Source organism: Etheostoma spectabile, chromosome 16, assembly GCF_008692095.1.
Source record: "Etheostoma spectabile isolate EspeVRDwgs_2016 chromosome 16, UIUC_Espe_1.0, whole genome shotgun sequence".
NCBI classification, from domain to species: domain Eukaryota; kingdom Metazoa; phylum Chordata; class Actinopteri; order Perciformes; family Percidae; genus Etheostoma; species Etheostoma spectabile.
Window position 1 is genome coordinate 24,141,698 of NC_045748.1, and position 8,301 is coordinate 24,149,998.

Consider the following 8,301-nt stretch of genomic DNA (forward strand, 5'->3'; position numbering starts at 1 on the left):
CGCGGCAACATTCATCAGGTCACGAGACCTGGTTGGTTCCTATCTCTCGGGAGGGTTATCCACCTGGCGATATCCGGGCGGCCTGTGGGTGTATGGTTTTTTGGTACAATCGTGCCTTAGTGGTTGACGAAAGCCCTATCTCTATGCTGAAGGACCTGTCCATCATTGCATAACCTCACAACCTCCTCTACAAGGGCCTTAATGGACAAATATGACCTGTGTGATCATAAGACTGTACGGTTTGCTCCATGTGTCTGGAATCATCAGAGAGGCTCAGATTGCAAATTATGGAGTCTTGGATGCCTAGTCATTGGTAGTACGCTGTTGATTAAACACAATCCACACAATCAACCTGGGTACGGGCTAAAATTCATTTCTTGGAGACCATTTTGTCACAATAACGGCCTTTGTATTCTGTCCATAACAACTGTCAACCTACCAAGACCTACAAACAATTTCGGAATAACGTGGAGCTCTCAGACCTTGCCCAGAAGCTATATCACCATGAAAGTGCGCATTCTCTGTGTCCGTGGGGGGGGGGGGGGGGGTGGTACTGTCAGGTCTGTTGCTGGTTGCACCCTGTCTCTGCTCTCCTCTGTCTGTCATTGATTGCAACTGGTGTGTGGGAGTCAAGGTTCCAGCTGCAGCTCATCAGACCCCATCACCTCTGCTTCAAATAGCCGGTCAACCTACCGCTCCTTGTCAGATCATAGTTTAGACACAACGTTAGTCTCCTTGCTGACTCTACCTTTGGATTTGTTTGTATACCTTGCTTGTACTTATTTGTTCTTTGTCTGACCAGCTCAGCGCCGATCTCTCTGGTCCCTTATCCCTGCCCACAGAGCTGGTAGCTCGGAGGAGAGCCGGTCGTACCCTCTGTTGTGGCTGATTGGAGGTCAGCAACTTCGGGCGGACCAGCTGCTCCTGCAGCGGTCAGTCTCTGCCGAGGCTGCTGGGGGCTCCAACCAGCTCAGCTCCGATCTCCAGAGCCGCTAGCCCTGGTCCCTTTCTGGGCCACTAATCCTGGTCCCTGATCCATGCCCACAGAGCTGGTATTTCTGTAGCTCGGAGGAGAGCCTGTCGGACCCTCTGTTGTGGCTGACTGGAGGTTGGCTGCTCCGTGCAGGGAGGCCTACCAGACCAACTGCTCCTGCAGTGCCCAGTCTCTGCCGAGGCCGCTTGGGGCTCCGACCAGCTCGGCTCTGATCTCCAGCACTGCTAACCCTGATCCCTGTCCACAGAGCTAGTAGCTCTGTAGTTTGGAGGAGAGCCGGTTGGACCCTCTGTTGTGGCTGATTGGAGGTCAGCGAGTTCGGGCAGACCAACTGCTCCTGCAGCAGCCAGCCCTGGCCCCTTGTCCCTTTCTGGGCCACTAGTCCTGGTCCCTGATCCCTGCCCACAGAGCTGGTAGCTCTGTAGCTCGGAGGAGAGCCGGTCGGACCCTCTGTTGTGGCTGACTGGAGGTCAGCGGCTTTGTGCAGGGAGGCTTCTCCGACCAACTGATCCTGCAGTGCCCAGTCTCTGCTGAGGCTGCTGGGGGGCTCCAACCAGCTCAGCTCCGATCTCCAGAGCTGCTAACCCTGGTCCCTTCTCGGAGGAGAGCCGGTCGGACCCTCTGTTGTGGCTGACTGGAGGTCAGCAGCTTCGTGCAGGAGGGCCTACCAGGCCAGCTGCTCCTGCAGCGCCCAGTCTCTGCCGAGGCTGCTGGGGGATCAGACCAGCTCAGCTCCAATCTCCAGAGCTGTCCAGCTGAACTTAAAGACTATTCTTCTATTTATATACTTCTCTAGGGACGTTTCGTGACCTCACTCATGATGTCATCATGAACTCACAGCTGATTGGCCATTAGTTCTTTTGATCTGTTATAGAATGCTGTGATGTCATATACTCTAGACAACTCCAGTCTATTTAGCCTTACTAATTATAATTTTATTTTTATGGGAAGAAAACCAGATTATATTGTAAAAATATACATCAATGAGAGTATACGCATCACAATATAAATGTTTACATTCAATTACAACCATAATAAAGGATAAATAACTAATTTGGTGTTACGGGAGCTCATCAAACACACTGTTATAACAGTTTATACATTTGTTGCTTTGAGATTTGAGAAATTACTTCCACTAAAAAAAGAGGGAATAACGGTTGAATGGAACTAAACAGTAATAGAATTTTTGTTTATGAAGAAACATTTCCCTAGTAACATTTTTGTTATATTCTATTGAATGGAATTCCATTGCTAGGCAACAGCCTGGCCCCTTGTTAACTTCCTGTCAGTTGATGTCATTTACATAAATTGTAACCGGAAATCAACTTAGAAAAAAAAAAAAAACAGCTCCCACAACACTAACTTTTGGGAAAATGGGAAATTAAAGCTTTCCCGGAAAAAAATAAAAAAAATAAAACGGAAGAATTGTCCTGCAAGTTTGATTCTATTGATTCTATATGTAGATGCTTGTGGTTTTTAATTATTTTTTATTAGTATTTTTTTTGGCCCCTTGTTAACTTCCTGTCAGTTGATATGAACTTTTGAACGTACACCTGTACACCTTTACACATGGATATAGACTTTACTAGAAGAGACAATTCGCAGAAAAAATTTAAGCATTTGGTACATCAACTGTAAGTTAATTCTATTTTATTTATGTTATTTATATTTATTTAAATCATAACAAGTTATCTCAGGACACTTTACATATAGAGTAGGTCTAGACCACACTCTATCATTTACAAAGACCCAAAACTTCCTTTAAGAGGCAGAAACCTGGAGCAGAACCACAGCTCAGGGTGGGCGGTCATCTGATTGAACGGTTGGGGAGAGAGAGAGAGAGAGAGAGCGAGAGAGAGAGAGAGACAGATTATGCCTTTAAGATAAAAGAAATTTTGTATTACAGACCAGTATTATACTACAGGTTTATTCTCTGAACTGGGTTATGATTTGTAATTGTCCTTTATAGTGTTTTTATAGTGAATGTTGGAGTAAAACTCAGCTTTCAGTTGCCACCCTACCACTCCAAATGTAAAACTGACATTTAAAAATATGCAATAATGCAACAACAGTGAAACAAGTACTTGGGTATGTGTTTTCATTCATATTTACCATTCAATATCGTAATCGTTGCTGTCAGTCCCAGACTCAGTCTCAGTCTGGTCTTTGGAGGGCTCCCTGTCTGCGGGCGGAGACCGGGCGCTGCGAAAGCATTGGGGTGAAAACTTTGGGTCTTGACCTACTCTATACGTAAAGTGTCCTGATCTACCTTCTGTCATGATTTGACACAAATCTGATGAATGCATTCAGCAAAGCTAAGAACAGGTTTGTTTTTCTAACTTTTACATTTTAGACATTTTTTTTGCCACTTACTTTCCTGCCAAAATGGCGGCATAAACAGTCAAGTCACATGACCCCCGGACCTTTTCACAGTTGTAAACCTAAACTGTCTGCTGTCTGCTATTTGGCCCCAAGTTGATTTGATTCCTGCATTCTCCATTGTCATTTATGTATTCATTCATTCAGGATAACGCACATTGATGAACAACAGTACACGCAAATCTGCCAGATTGTAGCCCGAGAGCTAATTTCCATCTGCAGTCCCGTGCCAGACCTTCCTCTACAGCACCGTTGAGGAGGGTCTTGCTAGTCCACGTAGCACTCCAGGATAGGAGAAAAAAGAAGGGAGGAAGTAACTTGTTTTGATGGAACAAGTGTATGGAAGCAAATAAGAGACCGAAGTCTTTGAATTTTAACAGCCACTAAATACTTAGTATTGAAACATTTTATTTTGAAAATGATGTATCGGAATTTTATTTGTTCTGAATTCACCTCTTTGAAATTTAAATTTGAAAATTCTTGGTCTCCATTTTAAAAACCTGAATGCCAATACATAGTTTTCAATGGTCATGAATTCAGATTAAAAAAAAATACAACTTGCAAAATTTCTGAAAAAATAGATTGAAAACTATGTATTGACATTCAGGTTTTGAAAATGGAGACCAAGAATTTTCAAATTTAAATTGCAAAGAGGTGAATTCTGAACAAATAAAAATTCGATACATCCTTTTCAAAAAAAATGTTTTTTCAATACTAAGTATCAGTGGCTGTTAAAATTCAAAGACTTCTGTCTTTATTGCTTCATACATGTGTATGTACGTGTGGGATGAGAATTTCACTCCCAAAAAAAAAGACATAAGATATATATATATATATATATAATATATATAATATATATATATATATATATATATATATAACAATACAGTTGATTGCACGGAGGATGTTTCCCGAATGACTGGAGTTAGAATGATACACAGTAAGCAGGAGATGAGGGACATTCGGCCAAAAAGAGGGACATCGGCAGCAACCAGAGTCCACCCGTGAGTGAATATAGGTCTATGATCATGGCCCGCCATTAGACGTCCTATTTTGACAGCCCTAATCACTCCTATAATAAACGCACTGTCGTACCGTATAAATGAGAGATGTCAGAGGTGGGCTGCACATGGAAGGCACCGGAGCAGTTTGGGGTTCGGTGTCTTGCTCAAGAGCACTTTGGCAGTGTCCAGGAGGTGAACTGGCACCTCTCCAGCTACCAGTCCACCACCATACTTAGATCTGTATGTGGACTTGAACCAACAACCCCCTGGTTTCTAACCCAACTCCCAACGGACTGAGCTACTGCCACACCTATAATGCACTTTATGTTATTTTTCTATGCTATTCTATGGTTCGACATCTGGTTTTGTTATCCTGGGGCAGCTGCTTTGCTCAGCAGCACCTCAGCAGCATTATCATTGTTAACCCTCTCCCTCCTCTGGTCTTTTCCTCCTCTCTGGGATTTAAGCTGACAGCTCTCTGCTCACACTTAAATATATTTCCATGCTCTTCTCTCTCGTCTGTTTCATCCCCTGAGGCGTTTTTTTAATTAATTAATTAATTTATTTTTAAGTGTTTCTGAGAAAACAGCAGATTATTGCCAGAGAGATCCGACGTTAGTATAGATCTAATAGAGCTGCAAGGCGGGTTTTTAGATATATGGCGGTGTTTACATGTACATATCATCTACATTATCATCGCGTTAGTCCCACTAACCTCAATTTAGTCCACGTCCGCAGCTCGGCGCCCCGGGCTGAACGCTGTGGGTCCAGACTGAAGAGAATAAAATGTGAAGCTGTGTAGTTTCTATCTGGGTCAGAGGATGAACATATTCATCAGCAGCGGCTTCACATCGAGCCCCATCCGAACAGAAAATAAAGATCTGGTAGAAGGGGAGACTCCGCTGGGCATGCACTGTTCATCTTTAACCTCCGAGACCCGGATTTCCCCCTTAAGTGGATTTTAGTGGTGTTCTTGACACACTGACAGTGTGACCACACAGTGTCAAATAATACACTATGTGTTTAGATGGAAACAACAACTTTTATCTGATATCTAATATAATATGCACGTGCAACAGTTAACCAATTAGTAAATACAGAATGTATTTGACATATACATACTGTACGTACATATGTGGAGACAAGTCCTGGGCCAGATGTTTCTTCAAACGTATTTCCCAAAAACAGTGGGGTTTCGTAAATCTTTCTAACAGTGCCTTAACCCTTGTTTATATATTTATTTAAGTTACATTTTGTTTTGCCTTCCGTTGATCTCCATCTTCCTCCGGTAAACAGCCCGCGGGGACTGAATCTGATCAGGTGGGGACGTGTTTGGGTTGAGTCCACCCCCCCCCCCAGGGCGGCTATCATCAAGGTGCGCACTGTCCTGAATGCTCCCTCCCCAGGCTGCAGCCTGACGCTGGGATTAATCATCACCGCGAACTACCTGCTGCTTACCACCAGCGACCAAAGACTAAGGTATGTGGGTTTTAACCACTACAGAGGAAAAACCAATACAAAACAAATGTAACTTAACTAATATATAAACAAGGGTTTAAGGCACTGTTAGAATAGATCTAGAAACCCCATTGTTTTTAGGAAATACGTTTGAAGAAACATCTGGCCCAGGACTTGTCTCCACAGTGTACGTACAGTATTTATGTCCAATACATGTATTTAATGATTGGTTAACTTTGCACGTGCAATATTATATTAGATACAGATAAAAGTTGTTGTTTCCATCTAAACACATAGTGTATTATTTGACACTGTGTGGTCAACACTGTCAGTGTGTCAAGAACACCACTAAATCCACTTAAGGGGGAAATCCGGTCTCGGAGGTTAAAGTGAACAGTGCTGCCAGCGGAGTCTCCCTTCTACCAGATCTTATTTTCTTCTGTTCGGAGGGGCTCGATGTGAAGCCGCTGCTGATGAATATGTTCATCCTCTGACCCAGATAGAAACTGTACAACATCTTCACATTTTATTCTCTTCAGTCTGGACCCACAGCGTTCAGCCCGGGGCGCCGAGCTTCGCGGACGTGGACTAATTGAGTTATTGGACTAACGCGATGTAATGTAGATGATATGTAAATGTAACACCGCCATATATCTAAAAGCCCGCCTTGGCAGCTCTATAGATCTATACTAACGTCGGATCTCTCTGGCACTAATCTGCTGTTTCTCAGAACACTTAAAAATAAAATTAATTAATTATTAAAAAAAAAAAGCCTCAGGGATGAAACAGACGAGAGAGAAGAGCATGAAATATATTTAAGTGGGGACAGAGCGCTGGTCAGCTTAAATCCCAGAGAGGAGGAAAAGAGCCAGAGGAGGAGGAGGGAGAGGGTTACAATGATAATGGCTGCTGAGGTGCTGCTGAGCAAAGCAGCTGCCCAGGATAACAAAACCAGATGTCGAACCATAGAATAGCATAGAAAATAACATAAAGTGCATTATAGGTTGCAGTAGCTCAGTCCGTTGGGGTGTGGGTTAGAAACCAGGGGTTTGTGGTTCAAGTCCACATACAGATCTAAGTATGGTGTGGACTGGTACGCTGGAGAGGTGCCAGTTCACCTCCTGGTGATGCCAAAGTGCTCTTGAGCAAGACACCCGACCCCAAACTGCTCCGGGTGCCTTTCCTGGCAGCGCCACTCTGACATCTCTCCCATTTATACGTACTGACATTTGCGTAATTATTAGAGTGATTAGGGCTGTCAAAATAACGTGCTAATGGCGGGGCCATGATCATAGACCTATATTCACTCAGCGGGTGGACTCTGGTTGCTGCCCGATGTCCCTCTTTTTGGGCCGATGTCCCTCATCTCCTGCTTACTGTGTAGTCATTCTAAACTCCAGTCTATCGGGAAACATCCTCCGTGCAATCAAACTGTATTGTTATATATATATATATATATGAATATATATATTAATAATATATATAGTATATATATATATATATCTATGTCTTTTTTTGTGGGAGTGAAATCTCCTCACCAACTTTACGCATACATCGATGTATGGAAGCAAATAAGAGACAAGAAGTCCTTTGATTTTTAACAGCCACTGCACTACTTAGTCCTATTGAAAACATTTCTTTTGAAAAGGGATGTTTCTGGAATTTTATTTTTCAGAATTCACCTCGTATTGCAATTTAAATTGAAAATTCTGGGTCTCCATTTCAAAAACTGAATTCAAACATAGATTTTCCAAATCTATTTTTCAGAAATTTTTGCAAGTGTCATTTTTTTTAATCTATGACCATTGAAAACTATGTATTGGCCATCAGGGTTTTTAAAATGGAGACCAAGAATTTTCAACTTTAAATTTAAAGAGGTGCATTCAGAACAAATAAATTCCGATACACTCTTGTCAAATAAAAGGTTCAACTAAGTCTTAGTGGCTGTTTAAAATCCAAGACGTCGGTCTTTATTGTTCCATTACACTTGTTTCCATCAAAACAGTTACTTTCCTTGCTTTTTTTCTCCTGATCCCTGGAGTGCTTACGTGGCCTAGCAAACCTCCTCAACGTGGCTGTAGCAAGGAACGGTCTGCACGGGACGCCGAGGAAATTCAGCTGCTCGGCTACAATCTGGCAGAGTTGCGTTGTACTGTTGTTCCATGCAATGTGCCTTATCCGTGAATGAATGAATACTAAGATGACAATAGGAGAATAAGGCAAAATATAATCCAAAATAACACTTTGTATGTCAAAAAAATAGCGGGGGGACAGGGACCAGACTAAATGGATTGTAGGGATTGGTGTACCAAGCATGTGGTGAAAAAAAAGGTCCGGGGGCCGGGGGGGGTCATGGAGTGACTGGTAGGACTGTGTGGTCAGCGGAATGAGGGGTTAAAAATGGGGGGGGGTGGTGACGGGTGGAAGCAACGCGAGCAAGAATAAGGGGCATGAGAGAAAGCCTCT